Below are 22,822 nucleotides of genomic sequence, written 5' to 3'. Positions count from 1 at the left end.
AGTTCATTTAAAAAATGTAATATATAATTAGGAAATATAGATTGTTAATGGATAATCATTGATAATAGTCAAGCTTGCAGTCATGTTAGTTAGATTTTCTAGATATATAAAGATATATTTCAGTTAGATAGGCATTCTTCATATCTTTTAAAGACTACAACATATGGCATTTTAAATGTTTTAATAACTTAGGGTTTTCATGACAATGAGACACGTCTGTTCCTGATGGCACCAGCTACTTCAAGAGGAAGATGGGAATTGAAGAGGCTCCTTATGGAGTTTGCTAGCCATTTGGGCAAGAAACTGCTCTTGCCTGGACTGTTGCATAAACTGGATACAAAGAACCCGCAGAGAGAGGACTGCTGAACTTGCCTAAAAATGAGATGATCCTTTGGGGTTCCTGTTTCATGAAAACGTCTGGGAGACATTCTGCAGGATACAGAAAAAAAGTGACTGAACTGTCTATAAAATTTCCTGCTTCATGGAAATGTCTGCTGGATACTATGAGCCTGTAGGCTGAAGTTGGATGCCCCAACAATACAGAAGAACTTTGGGTGACTGTCCAGGCAGCAAGATGTCTCTCATTTCTAGAGTTTTGGAAGTTGCTTACTTCTTGTTTACTTAGGTTATAGTATATCCTTCAGGAATCTTTGAAGAATAGATAGATAGTTATAGTTTTCCTTTGTTATGATAAAAGATAAAATAGATATAAATATTGTGACTGTAATTCTTGCTTGATAACTGTTTTGTTATATGCAATTTTACTATGTTAAAACGATAGCTTTTCTTTTTTGTTTAAACAGAAAAGGGGGAAATGGTATAGGAGGTCCTTCTGTATTTGTGTTGATTTCATTGGTTGAATAAAGAAAACTGCCTTGGCCAAGTTGATAGGGTGAACTCAGATAGGTGGGGAAGACAAAACAGAATTCTGGGAGGAAGAAAGCAGAGTCAGAGAGAGCCGCCATGGAGTCGCAGGAGTCAGACATGCTAACTCTTTCCCAGTAAGCCACAATCTCGTGGTAACACACAGATTAACAGATATACCTTAAAGCACGATGTGAGAGTTAGCCAATAAGAGGCTAGAGATAATGGGATACAGTTTCTGTGTAATTATTTCGGATGTAAGATAGCTGGGTAGCTGGGACTGAAAGCAGGCCCACTCCTTGCTTCTGATACAACAGAGGGATCTATCTTGATCTAGTAAAGGTTTACTGAACCTGAGCTTAAGTAACCCAGCTCTGCTCATCCACTTTGAAGAGTCAGTCAGCCTTTCTACCAAATACTGCCAGATGAGAATCAGTACTTTAATCTCAATTCTCCTCAGCAAATTGAGTGATTTCCTTTCTCCAGCTCTTGTAATTTGTTGACACCAACTCCTTTCTTCTTTGAGGTCTTTCATCTTTCCATTTTTCTTGAACACTCATCACCTTCTTTTTGTTCTTAAGAATTTCCTGACAATGAATTCATCACCCATGAGATGTGGGAGTCTTGCTTGTGTTGAAATTTTAGACCTAGCTATGGAAAATAGAAAATAAGATATTGACCCTACCCTAACCTATACTATAATATTCTTAGGGGGAAAAGACCTGAAACTAATAGTAAACAACAGAATATAAACAAAATTTGAGTAATATAAAATGACAGTCAGTGATGATGAACTTCAAAAAGAAAAAGGGATGAGAGATCCTTCAGACAATGGTGACAAGGAGACAAATTGAATGAACTAATAATAGAAAATGTGATTTGACTGATCTGTATCAGATGCTATTCTAAATGCTTTTATATGAGTGACAGCTTTTCATCTTCTTGACCTATGAGCTGTTTTTTTTCTGTCCATATGAGACTGTGACCATTCCACATCCCAGAGTTCAGTATTGCAGTTTAAAACAGACCAACCTTCCTGACTTGCTTGTGAAAGGATATGTAAGTTAGTGTTCTATTTTTTGTTTGTTTGTTTGTTTGTTTTTTGATTGTGACAATACCTATAGAAACAACTTATGAAAGGAAAGATTCATTTTGGTTCATGGTTCCACAGGGATTCAGTTCATCATGGTTGGAAGGGATGAAAAAGCAAGTCCCTTTAATAGCAGTGAGAACAAATGATGGTGGTCATCACATGGTGGGACCAGAGATAGCCTTCAAGATTCTCCTCTAGAAACCAATCTCAGCAGGACAGAACCTGCCACTTAAGGGACCTATGGCCTCACGATCTAGTGTACCAGCTGGGGAGTACAGAGCCCAGAAGTGTAGTCAACAGATTGCATCCATTTGTGATGTCTTGAATTGTTAATCGTCCTGAGGGAGGATAGTATTTCTAGTCATCCTAGGTAGACAGGACAAAGACAATCACAATAAATAGTTCTATCCAAGTAGCTCTTGATGAATCCATGAGGTTATTTGAGCTATTACAGGAGCATGGGTGACTTTAGCAGCTGTGTCACCAAGATTTCCCACTCCACCATCCATCCATGGGCAATGACACATGATTGCCCTTTCTTGTCTGATCTGTAATTCTGTTTGTTTGGGTTTGTTGTTAAAAAATAAGGGCTTCCTTCACCAATCTGGACTATTTCCATGCTTTGAGCATCACATTGACAACCCTACCCCAGGATAGGGAAGCCTCACAGTATGTCTTCATTAGAGACCCCGGAAAGAGGCCATGCATCATTTACTCAAGTATATCCGGGTGCTTGAGTATTCTGTGCATGATGTCACTACATGATACCCAGTGTGCAATCCACTTTGCCATGCAGATGTTTGGATACATGAAATAGACTCTTTACCCCTACAGTATCTCCAGGTAGTCATCAACATGCTGATGTTTGGAAAAGACTGAACTATAGGGGACAGTGAGTCCTTGACAGGTGGACCCTCCTTTCCAAAATCTCTCTCATGCTATGGAGAAAACAAGCCTAGATGAGGACAAGGATGTAGCCCACTGTAAAATTCCCTTCTTGCCAAGCACTGAAGAAAGGTTTTAAAAAGGCAGGCAGTGAGTCTTATGTAAAGATGATGTCATATCCAAAGGGGGGAAGAAAAGGGCATCAATAAAGGAACAACGCTCTATCAAGTGAGATCAAGTATACTGTGGAATTCCTATACTAAACAAGCAAATTTCATAAACAAGGAAGCCTAATGAGACTGTACACCAGAATCTTCTAGAAATGTTAAAAACCTGGTTAGGTTCCTTGTGCTCAGACAAAATTCATGCAAAAGCTCTTAAAGTGATGGTCTTGGGCAGCTTTTTTTTTCCATGGTCTTTGAGAGTAGGTAACTGTGGCAGCAGTGGGTGGGGGCAACAGCACATGACACTGTTTAGCTTTTCAGTCCACATGCAAGCTTCAGAGGTGAGCACCCTCAACTCTTGTGTCGGCTTAGGAAGTCATGGCTTAATAGATTTAAGTATTTATTAATTTTTATTGCTTTATTGAGCTCTATATTTTGCTCTGCTCTCCGCCCTCCTCCCTCCCATTCTGCCCTCTCCCATTTTCCCCACGCTCCCAATTTACTCACATCTTGTCTTTTTCTACTTCCCATGTAGAGTAGAACTATATATGTCTCTCTTAGGATCCTTTTTGTTGTCTAGGTTCTCTGGGATTGTGAACTGTAGGCTGGTTTTTCTTTGTTTTATTTCTAAAAGCTACTTATGAGTGAATACATATTATATTTGCCTTTCTGGGTCTGTGTTACCCCACTCAATATGATGTCTTCTAGATCCATCCATTTGCCTGTAAATTTCAATATGTCATATTTTTTTACCACTGTGTATTGCTGCATTGTGTAAATGTACCAGATTTCTTTTATTCATTTGTCAGTTGAGGGACATATAGGTTGTTTCCAAATTATGGCTATTAGAAATAATGCTGCTATGAATATGTCTGTTAGGTATGATTGAGCACTATTTAGGTATATACTCCGAACTAATATTGCTGGGTCTTGAGGTATGTTGTTTCCTAATTTTTTGATATCCAAAGGGGCTAGACCAGCTTGTACTCCTAAAAGCAATACAGGGGTGTTCCCTTTACTTCATATCCTCTCCAGCATAAGTTGTCATCAGTGCTTTTGATCTTGGCCATTCTTACAGGTGTGAAATGGAATCTCAGAGTTGTTTTGATTTGCATTTCTCTGATGACTAAGGATGTTGAACATTTTCTTAAGTGTCATTCAGCCATTTTAGATTCCTCTGTTGAGAGTTCTCTGTTTAGGTCTGTACTCATTTTTTTTTATTGGATTATGTGGTCTTTTGGCATTCTATTTCTTGAGTTCTTTGTATATTTTGGAGATCAGACCTCTGTCCAATGAGGGGTTAGTGAAGATCTTTTCTCATTCAGTAGGCTGCCATTTTGTCTGGTTAACTGTGTCCTTTGCTTCAGAGAAGCTTCTCAGTTTCAGGAGTTCCCATTTACTACTTGTGGCTCTCAGTGCCTGTGCTACTGGTGTTATAGTTAGGAAGTGGTCTCCTGTGCCAGTGTGTCCAAGTATACTTTCCTCTTTGTCTTCTATAAGGTTCAGTGTGGTTGGTTTTATGTTGAGGTCTTTGAAGCATTTGAACTTGAGTTTTATGCATGGTGATAGATATGGATCTATTTTCACTTTTCTACATGTTGCCATCCAGTTATGCCAGCACTGTCTCTTGAATATTCTTTTTTATCCATTTTATATTTTTAACTTCTTTGTCAAAAATCAGGTGTTCATAAGTGTGTGAATTGATATCCAGGCTGCTTTAAGTACTGTAACTCTATAATAGAATTTGAAGTCAGGGATTCTGATGCCTCCAGAAGTTCCTTAATTCTACAATATTGTTTTTGGTATCCTTGGATTTGTGTGTGTGTGTGTGTGTGTGTGTGTGTGTGTGTGTGTGTGTGTTTTGTTTTGAATATGAAATTGAATATTGTTCTTTTGAGGTTTGTGAAAAATTTTGCTGGGATTTTGCTGGGCATTGCATTGAATCTGTAGATTGCTTTTGGTAAGATTGCCATTTTTACTACATTAATTTTACCTACCCAAGAGCATGGGAGATCTTTTACTTTTCCAGTGTCTTCTTCAATTTCTTTCTTCAAAGATTCAAAGTTCTTATCATATAGATCTTCTACATGTTTGGTTGGAGCTCTTCCATGATATTTTATGTCATTTGTGGCTATTGTGAAGGGTGATGGTTCTCTGATTTCTTTCTCAGTCCACTTATCATCTATATAAAGGAGGGTTACTGATTTTCTTGAGTTAACCTTGTATCCTTTGCATTACTGAAAGTGTTTATGAGTTGCAAGAGATCCTTGATAGAATTATTGGAGTCACTTATGTAAACTATCGTATCATCAGCAAAAAGTGAGTTTAATTTCTTCTTTTCAGATTTGTACCCCCTTGATTTCTTTTTGTTGTCTTATTGATCTAGTTAGAACCTCAAGTACTATGTTGAAAAGATATGGAGAGAATGGACAACCTTGTTTTTTTCCATATTTCAGTGGGATCACTTTGAGTTTCTATCCATGTAGTTTGATGTTGACTGTTGACTTGCTGTATATTGCCTTTATTATGCTTAGGTACATTTCTTGTATCCCTGCTCCCTTCAAGACCTTTATCATGAAGGGGTGCTGTATTTTGTTGAAGGCTTTTTTAGCGTCTAATGAGATGATCATGTGTCTTTATTTTTTTCAGTTTGTTTATATGGTGTATTACATTGACAGAATTTTGAATGTTGAACCCTCCCTGCATCTCTGGGATGCAGCCTACTTGATCCTGGTGGATGATATTTCTGATGTGTTCTTGGATTGGGTTTGCCAGTATTTTATTGAGTATTTTTGCATCAATGTTCATGAGTGAGATTGGTCTGTAATTCTCTTTCTTAGTAATGTCTTTTTGTGGTTTGGGTATCAGTGTAATTGAAGCTGTGTAAAAATAGTTTGGCAATGTTCCTTCTGTTTCTATTGTGTGGAACAATTTGAGGAGTATTGGTATTAATTCTTCTTTGAAAATCTTGTACAATTCTGTGCTGAAATTATCTGGTCCTGATATTTATTTGATTGTAGACTTTTGATGACTGTTTCTATTTTTTTTAGCAGTTATAAGCCTATTTAATTTGCTTATCTTGTCATGGTTTAATTTTGGTAACTGATATTTATTCAGAAATTTGTCCATTTTCTTCAAGTTTTCCAATTGTGGAGTACAGATTTTTGAAACATGACCTGATGATTATCTGGATTTCCTTCTTGTCTATTATTATGCCTCCCTTTTCATTTCTGATTTTGTTAATTTGGATATTTGCTTTCTGCCTTTTGGTTAGTCTATTTTGTTGATTTTCTTGAAGAACCAAGTCTTATGTTATTGATTCTTTGTATTGTTTTCTTTGTTTCTATTCTGTTGACTTCAGCTCTCAATTTGATTATTTCCTGCCTCTAGTCCTCCTAGGTGAATTTCCTTCTTTTTGTTCTAGTTTTCAAGTATTCTGTTAATTCACTAGTGTGGAATTTTTCCAGCTTCTTTAAGTAGGCATTTAGTGGTATGAGCTCTCTTCTTAATATTGCTTTCATTGTGTCCCACAAATTTGGATATGTTGTATGGTCATTTTCATTGAATTTTAGGAAGTCTTTAATTTCTTTCTTTATTTCTTCCTTGAATCATTGGTGATTCAGGTGAGCATTGTTCAATTTTCATGTGTTTGTAGGTTTTTTAAAATTAGTGTTGCTGTTGAATTTTAATTTTAAGTCATGGTGAAGCGATAAGATACATGAGGTTATTTCAACTTTTTGTATTGGTTGATGTTTTCTTTGTTACTTAGCATTTGGCCATTTTTTGAGAAGGTTCTATGAAGTGCTGAGAAGAAGGTATATTCTTTTTTGTTTGGATGGCATATTCTATAGATGTCTGTTAAGTCCATTTGAGTCATAACATCTGTTACTTCCCTTATTTCTCTATTAAGTTTCTGTCTGGCAGATCTGTCCAGTGGTGAAAGGAGGGTGTTGAAGTGTCCCACTGTTAGTGTGTGGGGTCCAAGGTGTGATTTAAGCTTTAGGAGTGTTACTTTTACATATAAAGGTGCACTTGTTTTGGGGGCATAAATATTCAGTATTGAGATTTTCTCTTGATGGATTTTTCCTATGACTAATATGAAATGTCCTTCCTTGTCTCTTTTGATTGATTTTAGTTTGAAGTCTATTTTGTTAGATATTAGGATAGCTATACCAGATTGTTTCTTAGGTTCATTTGATTGGAAATTTTTTCCCCTACCTGTTAATCTGAGGTGATGTCTGCTGCATACAAGGTGTGTTTCTTGTATGCAGCAGAAGGATGGATTCTGTTTTCATATCCAGTCTATTTGTCTGTGTCATTTTATAGATGAGCCAATCTATTTGTATTAAGGGATATTAATGACCAGTGATTGCTAGCTCCTGTTATTTTAGTTTTTGTTATTGGTAATGTTATTGTGTGTGTTTTTCCCTTCTTTGGGATTTGTTGCTATGAGGTCATCTATTGTCTGTGTTTTTATGAATGTAGCTAACTTCCTTGAGTTAGAGTTTTCCTTCTAGTTTTTTGTGTAGAGCTGAATTTGTGGTTAGGTATTAGTTAAATCTGGTTCTGTCTATGGTGATTGAAAGTTTTTCTGGTGATAGTAGTCTGGACTGTCATTTATGGTCTCTTAATGTCTGCATAATGCTTGACATGGACCTTCTGGTTTTCATTGTTTCCATTGAGAACTCAAGTATAATTCTGATAGGTCTACCTTTTTATGTTACCTGGCCTTTTTTTTTTTATCCTTTGCAGCTTTTTTCCTTTTTTTAATTATTTATTTATTCATTTATTTATAAAAAATTTCCACTTCCTCCCCTCCTCCCAATACCCTCCCATTCCCCCCACTCCCTCTCCTCCTTCCTCTCCAGTCCCAAGAGCAGTCAGGGCTTCCTGCCCCATGGGAAGTCCAAATTCCTCCCCTCCTCCCAATACCCTCCCACTCCCCACACTTCCTCCCCTCCTCCCTATCCAGTCCCAAGAGCAATCAGGGCCTCCTGCCCCGCAGGAAGTCCAAGTTCCTCCCCACCTCCCTCCAGGTCCAGGAAGGTGAGCATCCAATCAGATCAGGATCCCAGAAAGCCAGTATATGCCTACCAAGACCCAGCCCCATTGTCAATGGCCTCCCAGTCAGCCACATTCAAAGAATCCGGCCCGATCACACGCTCATTCAGTCCCAGTCCAGCTGGCCCTGGTGAGCTCCCACCAGACCAGTCCCCTTGTATCAGTGGGTGAACGCACCCCTCACGGTCCTAACTTCCTCTTTCTTGTTCTCCCTCCTTCCGCTCCTCATTTGGACCTTGGGGTCTCGGTCCAGTGCTCCAATGTGGGTCTCCGTCTCTATCTCCATCCATCATCTGATGAAGATTCCCTCCGATCCTGCCTTCCTTGCCCGCACTCTCCCTCCATCGGCATCCCATCCGGACCCAGAGAGTCAAGTCCTGTGTTCCAATGTGTGTCTCTGTCTCTATCTCCATCCATCACCAGATGAAGGTTCTATGGTGATATGCATAACATTCATCAGTATGGTCATGGGCTAAGGCCAGTTAAGGTAACCTCTCCTCCGCTGCCCAGGGAACAATCTGGGAACCTCTCCTTAGGCCTGGGAACCCCTCCAGAATCAAGACTCTTGCAAACCCCAAAATGGCTCACTTAGTTGAGATGCACACCTCCTCACTCCCACATCCATCCTTCCTGCCTCCCCCCATCTCACTCCCCCAAGCCATCCCAAATCCTCCCCCTCTCCCTTCTCTCCAACCATCTCCCCTTACTTCCACCCGTGCACCCAAGTTTGCCTGGCAATCTTGTCTAATTCCAATATCCAGGAGGATAACTACATGATTTTCCTCAGGTTCACCTTCTTATTTAGCTTCTCTAGGAACACAAATTATAGGCTAAAAGACCTTTAATTAAGGCTAGAATCCACTTATGAGTGAGTACATACCATATTCCTCTTTTTGGGTCTGGGTTACCTCACTCAGTAAAGCATTTTCTATTTCCATCCATTTGCATGCAAAATTCAAGATGTCATTGTTTTTTACCGCCGAGTAAAACTCTAATGTGTATATGTTCCACACCTTCCTTAACCATTCTTCTACTGAGGGGCACCTAGGTTGTTTCCATGTCCTGGCTATTACAAATAGTGCAGCTATGAACATAATTGAACAAATGCTTTTGTAGTATGATAGGGCATCTCTTGGGTATATTCCCAAGAGTGGAATTACTGGGTCCTGAGGGAGGTTGACTCCCAGTTTCCTGAGGAACCGCCACACTGATTTCCACAGTGGCTGCACAAGTTTGCATTCCCACCAACAATGGATGAGTGTTCCCCTCACTCCACATCCTCTCCAGCATAGGCTATCATTGGTGTTTTTGAGTTTAGCTATTCTGACAGGTGTAAGATGGTATCTCAAAGTGGCTTTGATTTGCATTTCCCTGATCGCTAAGGAGGTTGAGCATGACCTTAAGTGTCTTTTTGCCTTTTGAAGTTCATCGGTTGTGAATTCTCTGTTCAGTTCAGTATCCCATTTTTTAATTGGGTTAATTAGAGTTTTAGTGTCTAGTTTCTTGAGTTCTTTGTATATTTTGGAGATCAGACCTTCGTCTGATGAGGGGTTGGTGAAGATCTTCTCCCAGTCAGAAGGTAGCCTTTTTGTCTTACTGACAGTGTCCTTTGCTTTACAGAAGCTTCTCAGTTTCAGGAGGTCCCATTTATTCATTGATTTTCTTATTGTCTGTGCTACTGGGGTTCTACTTAGGAAGTGGTCTCCTGTGCCTATATCTTCTAGACTACTTCCCACTTTCTCTTCTATCAGGTTCAAAGTGGTCAGATTAATGTTGATGTCTTTAATCGATTTGGACTTGAGTTTTGTGCATTGTTCCTGTTATGAGTATGAAATGTCCATCTCTATCTCTTTTGATATATTTTAGTTTGAAGTCAATTTTGTTAGATATTAGAATGACCACACCCGCTTGTTTCTTAGGTCCATTTGCTAGGAAAACCTTTTTCCAACCCTTTACTCTGAGTAGGTGTCTGTCTTTGTGGTTGAGGTGTGTTTCTTGTAAACAGCAGAATGTTGGATCCTGTTTTCGTATCCAATCTCTAAGTCTGTGCCTTTTTATAGGTGAATTGAGTCTATTGATATTAAGTGATACTAATGACAAGTTGTTGTTGACTCCAGATATTTTCCTTTTTTTTCGGGTAGTAGAGTGTGTATTTCCCTTCTTTGAGATGTGCTTGTAAAGGGTCGCTAGTTGTCTGAGTTATTGTAGGCAGTATTGTCAATGTTGGATTCCTTGGGTTGTGATTTTCCTTCTAATACTTTCTGTAAGGCGGGATTTGTAGCTACGTATTGTTTAAATTTGTTTTTATCCTGGAATATTTTGTTTTCTCCGTCAATAGTGAATGATAGCTTGGCTGGGTATAGTAGTCTGGGCTTGCATCCATGGTCTCAGTTTCTGCCTTACCTCTATCCAGGACCTTCTGGCTTTCATGGTTTCCATAGAGAAGTCTGGTGTAAGTCTGGTAGGTTTACCTTTATAAGTTACTTGACCTTTTTTCTTTGCAGCTCTTAATATTCTTTCTTTAATCTGAATGTTTTGTGTTTTGATTATTATATGGCGAGGGGATTTTTTTTTATCCAGTCTATTCGGCATTCTGTATGCTTCTTGAACCTTCATAGGGATATCATTCTTTAGGTTGGGAAAGTTTTCTTCTATAATTTTGTTGAATATATTTTCTGGGTCTTTGATCTGCAATGCTTCTTCTTCTTCTTAGATTTGGTTTTTTTTTATTGTGTCCCATATTTCCTGAATGTTTTGTGATGAGAATTTGTTTGATTTTCTGTTTTCTTTGGTCAGAGCGTTTATTTTCTCTATGGTGTCTTCAGAGTCTGAGATTCGTTCTTCTATCTCTTGTATTCTGTTGGTTATGCTTGTTTCTGAAGTTTCTGTCCATTTACCTAGATTTTCCATAGTCAGTCGGCCCTCAGTTTGTGTTGTCTTCATTGATTCCATTTCAGTTTTCAAATCTTGAACTCTTTCCATTACCTGTTTGATTGTTTTTTCTTTGTTTCCCAGAATTTCATTTCGGATTTACTCATTTCTTCAAACTTTTTGTTATACTTCTCTTCCATTTCTTCATGGCAGATTTTCACCTCCCTTTTAAGTTCCTCTATTATTTTCAAAAAGATCTGCTTAGATTCGATTTCTTCTATTTCTTCTGGAGTAGAGAGTTCAATTCTTCTAGTTTCATGATCCCTGAATTCTGGTGATGTCATGTTGCCTTTCAGGTTGTTGGAGGAATTCTTGCATTGGCACCTGCCCATCTCCTCCTCTCTGGATAGAACTCCTCAGCACTCTCTGGATAGAACTTCTCAGCACTGATACAGGGACAGCTGGTATTTCAAGGACACAGGAGACCAAAGGACGACAGTGGGGGCAGGGAAGCATCCCATGGAACACCAAAGACCCTGCCGCCAATGCTGAGGTGTGGGGGCTGTGCTCTCTTCCGGGACAGACTGCCCCGGCCAGCACCCACTCACCTCTCTGGACAGAACTCCTCAGCACTGAAACAGGGACAGCTGGTATTCCAAGGAGACAGGAGACAAGAGGGCGGTAGTGGGGGCCTCCTTTGTAGCTTTTAATATTCTTTCTTTATTCTGTATGTTTAGTGTTTTGATTATTATGTGTCAAAGGCACATTTTTTTGGTCCAGTCTATTTGGTGTTCTGTAAGCTTCTTGTCTTTTCATAAACATGTTCTTTTTTTAGAAGAAAAGTTTTCTTCTATGATTTTGTTGAATATTTTTTCTGTGCTTTTTAAGATGAACTTCTTATTTTATCTCTATTATTCTTAGGTTTAGTCTTTTCATGGTATCCATATTTCCTGGATATTTTGTGTTAACCTTTTGATAGATTTAACATTTTCTTTGACTGCTGAGCATATTTCCTCTATCGTATCTTCAATGTTCGCGATTCTCTCTTCTATTTCTTGTATTCTGCTGTTTATCCTTGTCTTTGTGGTGCCTGATTATTTCCCCGTATTTTCCATTTCCAGAATTCCCTTGGTTTGTGTTTTCTTTATTGTCTCTGTTTTGATTTTCAAGTCTTGAATTGTGCCTTTCACCTGATTGATTTTTCTTGTTTTTTGTTTTGTTTCTCTCTTTCTTTCTTTTAAAAGGTATTTGTTGATATCTTCTAATTTTTTCCTCCATTTCTTTAAGAGAATTTTTCATTTCCTCTTTAAGGTTTTCAATCATTCTCCTAAAGTTATTTTTAGGTCATTTTCTTCTTTTCCTTCTGTATTGGGGTGTTCAAGTCTTGCTGTTGTAGAGCTACTAGTTTTTAATGTGGCCATGTTGCTCTTTGTGGTGTTGAGTGTGTTCTTGTCTTGCATACCTACCTTTTCCTCCGACTAGTGTAGATGGAGCTTTGTCTCTGGTGATCACTCTTCCAAGTGCCAGTGGATCCAAGGCTCAGGTGGTTGCTCCTCACGGTGGAATTGGAGCCATGGTTCCAGTCACCCCAGAGGTCACTGGGCATTCCCAGAGGTCATTCAGACCTTTTCCCAAAGAGGTTGTATGCTTGGGCCTGCTTCTGAGGGGGTTACTGGCTTAGGCCTGTTCCATTGGAGGTCATTGGCCTGGGCTTGTCCCATGCAGATTGCAAGCCTGGGCCTGCTTCTGTGGATGTCCCTGGATGGACTTGCTTGAGCACCACAGAGGTTGCTGATCTGGGCCCGGTACCAGAAGGAGGCCACTGACTAGAGGCTCGTCCTGCAGAGGTCGTTGGTTCCTAGATTTCCATTTTTAACAGTAGCTGGTGTTATAGCTCTTGTCCCTAACAACTCTCTGGAACTCTTCTGGTAAGCAGGCCTACAATTCCTCTTCTTTGTCTCCTGAAAGCATTCAATTCTTTGGTTTTAGCTCTCTGGTTGGTTCTCTGCTTCCAGCACCCTTATTCTTCTTGTGGTGGTTGCTTTCAGTAGCTTTTTCTTTTCTGTCAATTAGCTAGCTACCTTGCCACTTTCATGGTTGAGTTGTCTTTGCCTGTTGTATTGCTCCATTATTGCTGCTTATAATAAAAGCATGAAATACTATTGGCACTAATAACAGCTAACCACTTCTCCAACACACAGAGAAAGGAGTCCTGATACTGTCTCAGAATTAGAAAATACTCAAGTCTCTACCTCTAACCCGTCTGAAAACTTCTAAAGTTGGGTAGAAGGAGTTTATACATGTTTTTATTTTTAAAAATCTCCCAGGTCATTTTTGAAACATGAGCCCTATCCAGGCCCTGCTTCTATCCTTTGCATGTTAGTTTTTTAATTAAAAATATTTATTTAATTATATGTGTATGTTTAAGTACATGTATGTATAATTTGTTGTGCAGGAGCCTAAGGAGGTCAGAAAAATAACTGAATCTCTTGGGGCTGGAGTTGTAGATGTGACTCAACATGAGGATGCTGTGAACTGGACCCAGTTCCACTAGAAGAGCAATAATGAATCTTAACTGCTGAGCTATCTCTCCAGTCCCCACATTCCTTTGAACAAGAAAATACAGTGAAATTTTCATATTGGTATTCACTTATAAAATCTAAATTTGTACTTGAAGGAGGCTGTGATTGGCTTAATCTATCAGTCACTCCTTGTCAAGAGCACCCACACTGAAAAGAATGCACTCACCTTCTCTACTTCTTGCAGAGAAACAAATTTTTCCAACATTCCAATTACCACAGAAATGTTGCCAAACTATTTGGTTCATCTGTGGATCACCATAAGAAATACATCTGATCAACGGAACTGGATTTTATCAAAAAAAAAAAAAAGATCCTCTGTTTCTACCCAGGATTCTGTCTTTACTTAGCTATGTTATTCAAAGCAGATGAAAAGATGAAGTTATGTATTTAAAAAAAAAGAAGTATAAACATGGAGAACTCCCAAGGCAATTAGTTCCATTTCTGTATCCATTGTCATGTGTGTAATCTAAATGTAATTTATCTTCGACATTGGAATTGAGTGCCACTTTCTTTTTAACAATCATTGATTGTACATACCAGGCCCTTTCCTATGCACTGTAAGGTCTTTAAGTGAGTCCCTCTAGCTGAAAGATGAAGGGAGAATACAACACACAACATATTTTCTGCCTTTGCTAGTTATTAGCCGGATGACTTTTCTCTGCATCATTTTCCTGACCTCTTCCTAGAAGTTTCCACGAGGATAAAATAGACCATTCCTTTGCCGTATTAACACATAGAAATTGTTACACATAGAAATGTACCATATTAACACATAGAAATTGCTTTTAGCTTGTGGAATAACATAGAAGTCATGTTCTTATGGGGAAGAAGGTCACACATAATTCCAAATGTGTATAACCAAGGATTAACTACATAACTAGAATGATTCTAGATTTGAGACTATCATTCCCTGCCATTCCCCGTGTAATGCTTATTAAAGGGGCCTCTCCAAACTGACTTGCTTATATGCCTCGTGAACTCCATGGCTTGTGGTAACATGATCCGTCATGAGATGCTGCAATAAGCTTACATTTTCCACATGTAAATCCTGTACTTTGTAATGCAAGAACAATTACTTTTATGGACAAAACCTTTCCAATCCACCATTTCAAATCTTTTGTCTTGCCATGTCATAGTCAAAACATCTGTCTATTAAATCCAATGTAAAGTATACTAAACTGGGTGCATTTGCCTGGGAACATCTGCTTCTTTCTACTGGTATGAGAACTATTCTAAATTAAATGTCTTCAGTCTGCAAGGCTTTCATGAAAATGTTTTAGTCATCTTCATGGGGATTATCAAATAGCCCACAGCTTTGACGGTCGGTTCAGGTTCAACTAGAATTCAGAGTTCAGTAAGGGACTTGAAAAAATAATGCAATAATACGGTTACAATGTGAAGAACACCAGCTTTTTCTGTAATTCTTTCATATAGAATGTTTGATACACTGATTTGAACTGTTGTATGAATGTACTATAATGGCAGGTCCTATAATGAGTTGTCTGCACTTTTAACATTATTGATACTTTTCATTGTTCTTTTGCATTCTTACTGAGTGTAATCACTGTTTTCCTGTCAGACTTGAAGAAGGAAAACAGGGAAGAGACTGAGTTCAGAGATGGTAGTCACATGGATGCCAGGCCATGCTCTCTCCACTGCAGTGCCTTTACCAAGTCTCTTCAGATAGTTTTCCCAGAAGCTGAAACTATGAGGTCTAGTTATACTCCTGGGAAATCATCCACTAATTGTTGGGAGCTGTGAACCCCGCAGACACTGAATTTCTGGCAAACAACTTGTAATGCTTGCAGCTGCTCTGAGCACTAGACCCTCAGGAGTTCCTCATGACAGGGGAGTGCTTTCTGGTGGGTTTGGCTGGGGCATGGCTATCAGGTAAGGATCCCTATAGAAGCTGCCCCTGTACACAATAAAAGGGACATTCCTGTTTCAAGGATTTTGGCATCAAGGAAGACCTGTGTCTCTCTCTGTCTGTGAGTCTTTGTGTGTTTCAATCTCCAGCCCCTTGCCCGGGTTCACAAACTGTATGGTGGCTCATAGAGCACAGACGGGCATGGTGCGCTACAACTAATAAATGTAAGTTCAGAGCTCAGTAATGGAATTACTCAGGCATAATTAAACTTTGGTAATTGCCTAGGAAACAGTCAAGAAAGTATTCTTCTCCAATGAGTATACTCAACAGTTGTCTCAGAAAAAGAAGGCAGTTTTCTGAAGTGACACAGTTAGATGAGGCTCCACACTGGATCGTTCACTGACCACGTTCATTTTCTTCCCAGTGTACACCAGAAAGCTTTGGTAGGCAGAACAGAGAATCTGGAGTCAAAAATCTTGGCTCAAATCCCAATCAAGTTTTGACAAAACACTAATGTGAATTTGGGCAATATGATATGTCCTTCATTTTCTTTAACTCATAGAATCAGTATGTTCTACTACGGAAAGACCAGTGCCAGCTGGACAGAGCCACAATAGGGATGATGCTAATCATTCATCCCATGCCCAGGAATGCACAAAGACTCACAGACAGAGAGAGACACAGGTCTTCCTTGATGCCAAAATCCTTGAAACAGGAATGCCCCCTTTATTGTGTACAGGGGCAACTTTATTTAAGATGTGGGGGGCACTTTAAAATGGCCCCAAATAAACCATGCTTCTCTGGATCTTCACCAATAACCAAGTGACGTTGCTGTTCCTCCCACAGAAATGAAGTCTGTTGTCCCACTCCTTGATCTGCTCTAGCCTAATGACTTGTTTTGGAGAATAAAATACAACAGAAATAATTTTCTGTTGTTTTTGATCTGGCCTGTTGTAGCATCTTAATCCTGCTGTGATTTGCATATAAAATGTCCTCATTGGTTCATGTGACAGAGACTGAGTTACCAGATAATGGCATTTTGAGAAACTTGCTGAACCATGAAGGCTTAGATATCATCAATGGGATGCACAGAGTAATAATTTCATTCAGATTTTTAAAATTAAGTCTGTTCTTTGACAATTTCATCCATGTAGATAACACATTTTATAAATTTTATAAACCTTTTTGTTTAAAACCTTGTAGATAAGTAAAAATAATACACACCTAAATTAACCAGAATGTAAGGTACAGAGCTTCAATAAATGTTCTACTTTCAACATCAATTATTTTTGATAACCTTACTGTTACCAAAGTCAAAACAATAACAAAAAAGCATGAGATAGTTAGAACTAAAAATATTAGCTTTACACTGTAATTATCCTAGCCACTATGCTCTCTCATTTTCCTCTTGCCCTGGTCAAATCCCTTGTTCCCCATAAACCCCTTTCTGGAATTCTTATCTTTTTGTTTTATTTTGTGATTTGGTGAGTATAAACATGGCCCTTGGCAACAGAGGAAAGGAGAGAGAGAGAGGGATGGAACTATCCATGGGAGTTCTGTGCACTTATACTAACTACACAATGACAGTTGGAGTCATGGGGCTTCAACAGGAGCTTGTGGAAATTTAATAGACAAAGCCTACTTAAAGGAGATGGGTCACTTTGAGTATCCCTGCTGTCTTCATTAGAGTGTTTATGGCTGTGAGGAGACACCATGACTATGACAACTCTTATAAAGAAAACATTTAATTGGGGTGACTCACAGTTTCAGAGATTCATCCCATTATCATCATGGTGGGAAGCATGGCAGCATGCAGGCAGACGTGGTACTGACTATGTCTTGGCTTGCAGGCAACAGGAAGTTGACTGAGAGTCACACTGAGGGAAGCTTGAGCAAAAGAGACCTCAAAGCACACCCTCACAGTGACACACTAGCATCTTGGGCTCTCCTAGGCAATACAGGGTTCAATTTCACAGCTTCAAGCAATGGCCTATCTATACCTGACCTTAGCGGCTTTGTTCCACAACTCCTTTCTTCTCCCCTTAACTCCAAATCCAGAACCACTTTCCAAAGCCGCTAAATTCTACTGCTTGCTGGGGCTGGAACATGGCCCCCTTATTAATTACATCTTCACCAGTTTTCTGTTTTGCTTCCCTCCCTAAGTTTGTCTGTCCTTGAACTTGATCTGTAGACCTGGAAGGCCTCAAACTCAGAGATCCACCACTCTCTGCCTTTTCCTTGGTGGGATTAAAGTTGTTCCTTCAGGCCTCAAGGTCTAGATTAAAGATGTGCCTTCCAGGCTCAAGGTCCGGATCAAAGGCTTGTTGTCTTCTTGCTTCAACATCCATATCACAAGTTGCTCTCCATTTCTGGAGTATAGCTCACTCATTCCAGTTTTAGTCAAATTGACCACCAAGAGTTAGCGATCACACCTATGAAGGACACAACTTCCCTAGGTCCTCTTGGTCTTTCTCCTGCTCACATCAGTTGTACTAGTATTCCCCAGCATTCTCTTGCCTCCATGAGGTTTTGTTTTGCCTTAGGACAGCAGCAATAGAGTTGAGAGGCCATGAACTAACATCTCTGATACTCTGAGTCAAAATAAATCATTCTTGCTTTTAAGATATTTGTGCCAGATATGTCACAGTGGTAAGAAATAAATTAACACAGAGTCCCATTGATATCCTAAGAGATTTAAGCTGTCTCAGAGGAGAGATATGTCACCTGGGAGAAAAGGCCACTTGAAAGTTGAGTCTCTACATGGAGAGAGAGGTCATATATACAACCCTAGGCTAGTCTAACTCTAGACAAGTCCATGTACAGTAGAGACTGGCAGATTTCTCTGAGCCTTGCACAAAATCCTCACCAATATACTCATGGACAGTATCATATGATTTTTATGTTTATTTACTGAGATTTCTCAGGGTTTATTTTGTTAGCAGGTAAAGAGCAATATACCATAAACTTTTCCCTATTACCTACCTTAAACTCACTCTCTGAAATAATAAATCTATGGGAGATAATTTAACATAAAGGAAACTATTATGATAGACTGAGGTTGAATTTATGTATGATATTTCACAAACCACTAAACTGACATTACAATTGTAACTAGCAGCTATATCATGAAACTCTCCTCAAAAGTTTAGAGATTACAGTGAAAAAATGAAACTTTGATTATAACATAAATGTTCTGATTCATGGTCTGAGTCATATCACCCTTCAATGTTGTCAGTAAATACCATTATTTCCTAATAGTCCAAAAGCCTGTACTTAGGTTTGGGAAACAGTAGCATCCAACCTAATACAATTTCCAAGAAAGTCGAAACTATTTCTATTGTAACAGAATTATTCGTTTCTCACATTAATGGAAATAAGGTTCAAATTTGTGCTAAATTTATTTATAATTTATAATATTGTCTTTTTAAAGAGTTAGACTATCTCATAGACTCTCACTACTGTAAGGAAGTTTAGAGGTAGTTTGGTCATGGCCTCCAATATACTTCCAACAGCTGATATCCCAAACTTGTTCAAGTTCATTTAACCAGCTCTTAGTAGCAGGATCAAGACAGGCATCTGATCCCAGATTGTTCAGTGCTGCCTTTCAGATATAGTTACAGGTCCTGGATTTATTGCCAATTCTTTGTAATCTAGGATAGAATTTTCTACTACCAATAATTTGGAAAAGAGAAATTAATATTAAATCTCCTAACATCTTTTTATTTGTTTGTTAAAATATGTTCTGTAGTCATTTGAAGCTCTGCCTCAATTATTTCACAAAAGAGAGCATCCCCCTTGTTTATTTTTTAAATTCAAAAATATTTTATATAGCATAAGGTAAAATCTTTTAAAAAGACCAAGTGGAATTTGAGTAAATAAAAGAACAATTTAATTGGTCCAATATAAGCTCAATTTCCAATGCATTATTTTTGATTCTTGATTACATTTGGATCAAAACACCAATGCCCACTTCAGTATTTGCCCTTGCGCTTTGCTTCCCTGTATATCTGGCCTTGGGTTACATCTAATGCAATTGAACTGTCACTGAATGCTACAAGCATGTGTGTCTCATCTTCTTAACTAGATCAGGTTCCACGAGAGTAGAGGTTAGACCTTAAATGTCTGCTTTTTGGGAGCCTACCAAATCCTGTATTTACATAAGAGAATCAGGGTAAAAGAACACAACTGTATTTTAAAACTTCTTGCTGCCTTTCTCAGGATTAATTTTCTATTCTACCAGCACCTTTTCTCAAGAAGGAAATAAAGAAAGTACACTCAATTTAGAACATCTTGAGTGGTCAGTGCTTTTAAAGAAGTTTTTTATTTTTGATAATTACATATATGTATTGCATGTACTGAGATCATATTCACAATTGCCTCACCCTCATTTATTAGTGTTCTTCCTTCGAACGAGAGAGAGAGAGAGAAAGAGAGAGAGAGAGAGAGAGAGAGAGAGAGAGAGAGAGAGAGAGAGAAGCTAGAGGGAGACCAGATCGTGTGCAGGTAGCCACAGTTGTGATGTGTTCATGATTGTGATAGCATTGTCCTTAAGGCAGCATTTTAATGGTGCTCTTCTGTATCCTCTGCCTTTTAGACTCTTTCTGCCCCTCTCTCATAATGGTCTCTGGGACTTGGAAGGACTAATACAGATGTCCTGTTTCATTCTTAGCACTTAATAGTGACTTCTTGTGACACTCCACTTCTGTCATCATCCTCTGCAAAGAAAGCTTCTCTGACTCAGGTGACAGCAACAGTGATCTAGATAAACAACACAAAAACAATGCTATCCGCATAAAAACATAAAAACAATGTGATCCACAGAAACAACACAGAAATGTGATCCATATAAACAACACATAAACCATGTGATCCACAGAAACAACACATAAACAATATGATCTATATAAACAACACATAAATAATGTTATCCACATAAATAACACATATTATCCACATAAACAATATTCAGCAGAAAGTTTGACTGCTTGTAAATTCAGCATGCTTGGTACCTATGGAGGCCAGAAGATGATCCCAAGCTCCTGTCAGAAAGATGTAGGTGGTTCTTAACTGCTGTGTGGGTTCTGGGGACCAAAACCAGGTCCTCTGCAAGAGTAGCAAATGCTCTTTAACCACTCCCCTTCCCTCAATTATGTATTTTAGTTTGTTTATACAGTTGTAGGCTTCTGCCTTTTATTGGGTGATTTCAGAACTCAAAGACAATAACTATTGAGATGCATAAATTATAAATAATGGAAGGAGTGGCTTTCCCTCCCAGTAGACATGCCCCGAGGAGGGGTTTGTCGAGTGGGACTGCCTGGGTTGGCCTTCCATGACTCACAAAAGAAGAAGGGATAAAAAGAAAAAGGAAGCAGTGATGGGTTCAGCTAAATAATGGACACAAAGTTCACAAAATAAACCTCTTCTTCTCCCTTCTAGGATATGTCAGGAAATCTGGCTGACCTCAGTTACATCTTTTAAAGCCAGGTATTTACTCCTCTATCAGAAAGCCTTCTTTAGACAAAGTAACAGACCAGTAAATTTTAACCTGAAATATCCCACAAAGTGCGTGTCTTTTCTTGTGAGAACTGGCACATTTTCCCTCTCAGAAGGATCTCTGCTTTCATATGCCTAATTAAATTTTAGAGGTCCCCTGCTTAAATAGAGATTTATTAGCTGTTAAAGTTAGAGCATAATTCTTCTGCCATCTACAAGCTATCCTTGAGCGTATTTATAAGCAGACTCATTTATCTACTATAAAAATATGAGTGATTTAATGCTGTTGTGTTATTGGTGTCAATTACCCCAAATTCAGCTTCACAGCAGAGCTTCCTGAAGACACTGTCTCTTGATTCTCAGAATGTCGATTTGCTTGAAGAAAGAAGGCTTGTGAATTGGAGCTTCTAAGTGTTTGAACTAGTTAAGCTAATGGAGGCAATCAGCCTGTGTGGGGAAGCCCTAGAGCAGAGCTAACGCAAGGTTCCATGCTGTTCTGTGTACAGACATGCTCACACCACTGCGAAAACCTCTCTAAGTGGATGAATAAATGCACAGGCATTGAATCGTGTATATGCTTAAAGGAACTCCCGAAACTCATAAAGATTGCATATCATATTTTGAAAAGAAATCTAATACTAACAGACTTGCAAATTCCACTTTTCCTGGAATTTTTAGCTGTTAACTTCACCAACTCAAAATTTTGGCAACATACCTACAACATTTAGGATTAAATTCAAAGGCATTTGAAAATGTTCACGGTCCTGATTAATGAGTGGACTTGTAAGCATAGGTTTCATTGACCCCGTTTCTCTGGGGAGTTAACTAATCAGAACCACAGTTCCATTGAACACCAACTCATGGAGCCTGGAGATGTAGCAGGAATACCAAGAGGTCGAGGTCACCACAGGCTCAGTGTGTCCAGTGCTCGCTGAACCCCTGGGGCCACAGAGAAAAGTGGGCGTGGTGGTGTGTGCCTAAGATCCCAGTACTAGAGAGGTGGGATCCTGGGAGTTTTGTGGCCAGTCATTCTAGCCAATTGTTGAGCTCCAGGGTTCATGAAAGAAAAGAGAGAGAGAGACAGAGAGACAGAGACAGAGAGAGACACAGAGAGACAGACAGACAGACAGACAGACACACACACACACACAGAGAGAGAGAGAGAGAGAGAGAGAGAGAGAGAGAGAGAGAGAGAAATAATGATGGGATTGGACACTAGTGCAGCTGAGCTAGATCTGCCGCCAGGGCTGGCTTTCGAGCTGGGGAATAAAATCTCAATGACAAGCAGCCCTGCTTTCACCTCACCCGAGTCTTTGTTCTGCTCCATGGAATCAAAAGGCCATGTTTCGAACTGTGTGCAGCACTAGCATCGCTCTGCTGAAAGATTAAAGAAACACACAATCCTGCTTATGTACATTTATAAAATGTGAAGGGAAATGCAAGCGACTATGCCTTAGCCTACACTTGTGACCTGCACGAGAGGCACATTTAATAGTTTATTCGCTGTAGTCTAGCATAGCACTCTCCTTTGTCGCCTCCTCTCCAGCTCTTCCCCTGCCAGCCCTCACTCTCCTTATCGGATTATGATAACTTAAATAATGGAGTTGTCTTCTCCCAGAATCTATAGCATTTGACAAAGATCAACTTGCTTCTTTGTTTAGTAAAAATGTGAAATAATTTTGATCTTTATATTTGAAAAAACTGTATTTTGTGGAGAAAAAAAATGAACATTTACCATCACCGCATCCCCTCAAAAAAAAAAAAACCCAAGAAAATTAAGCAAAAGTTGATAGGGAACTTCTGGTTTTTACATACATTTGGACACACATGAATGAACATACATACATGCATGCATGCACATATATGTACATTCTTGCACACAGGTGTGTGCACCTACATGAACATGTGAAAATGTGTATTCTTACAAAAATAGACTTCAATA

Source organism: Myodes glareolus, chromosome 8 (genome assembly GCF_982192425.1).
Source record: "Myodes glareolus chromosome 8, mMyoGla1.1, whole genome shotgun sequence".
NCBI lineage: Eukaryota > Metazoa > Chordata > Mammalia > Rodentia > Cricetidae > Myodes > Myodes glareolus.
Note: the sequence above shows the minus strand (reverse complement) of the source record.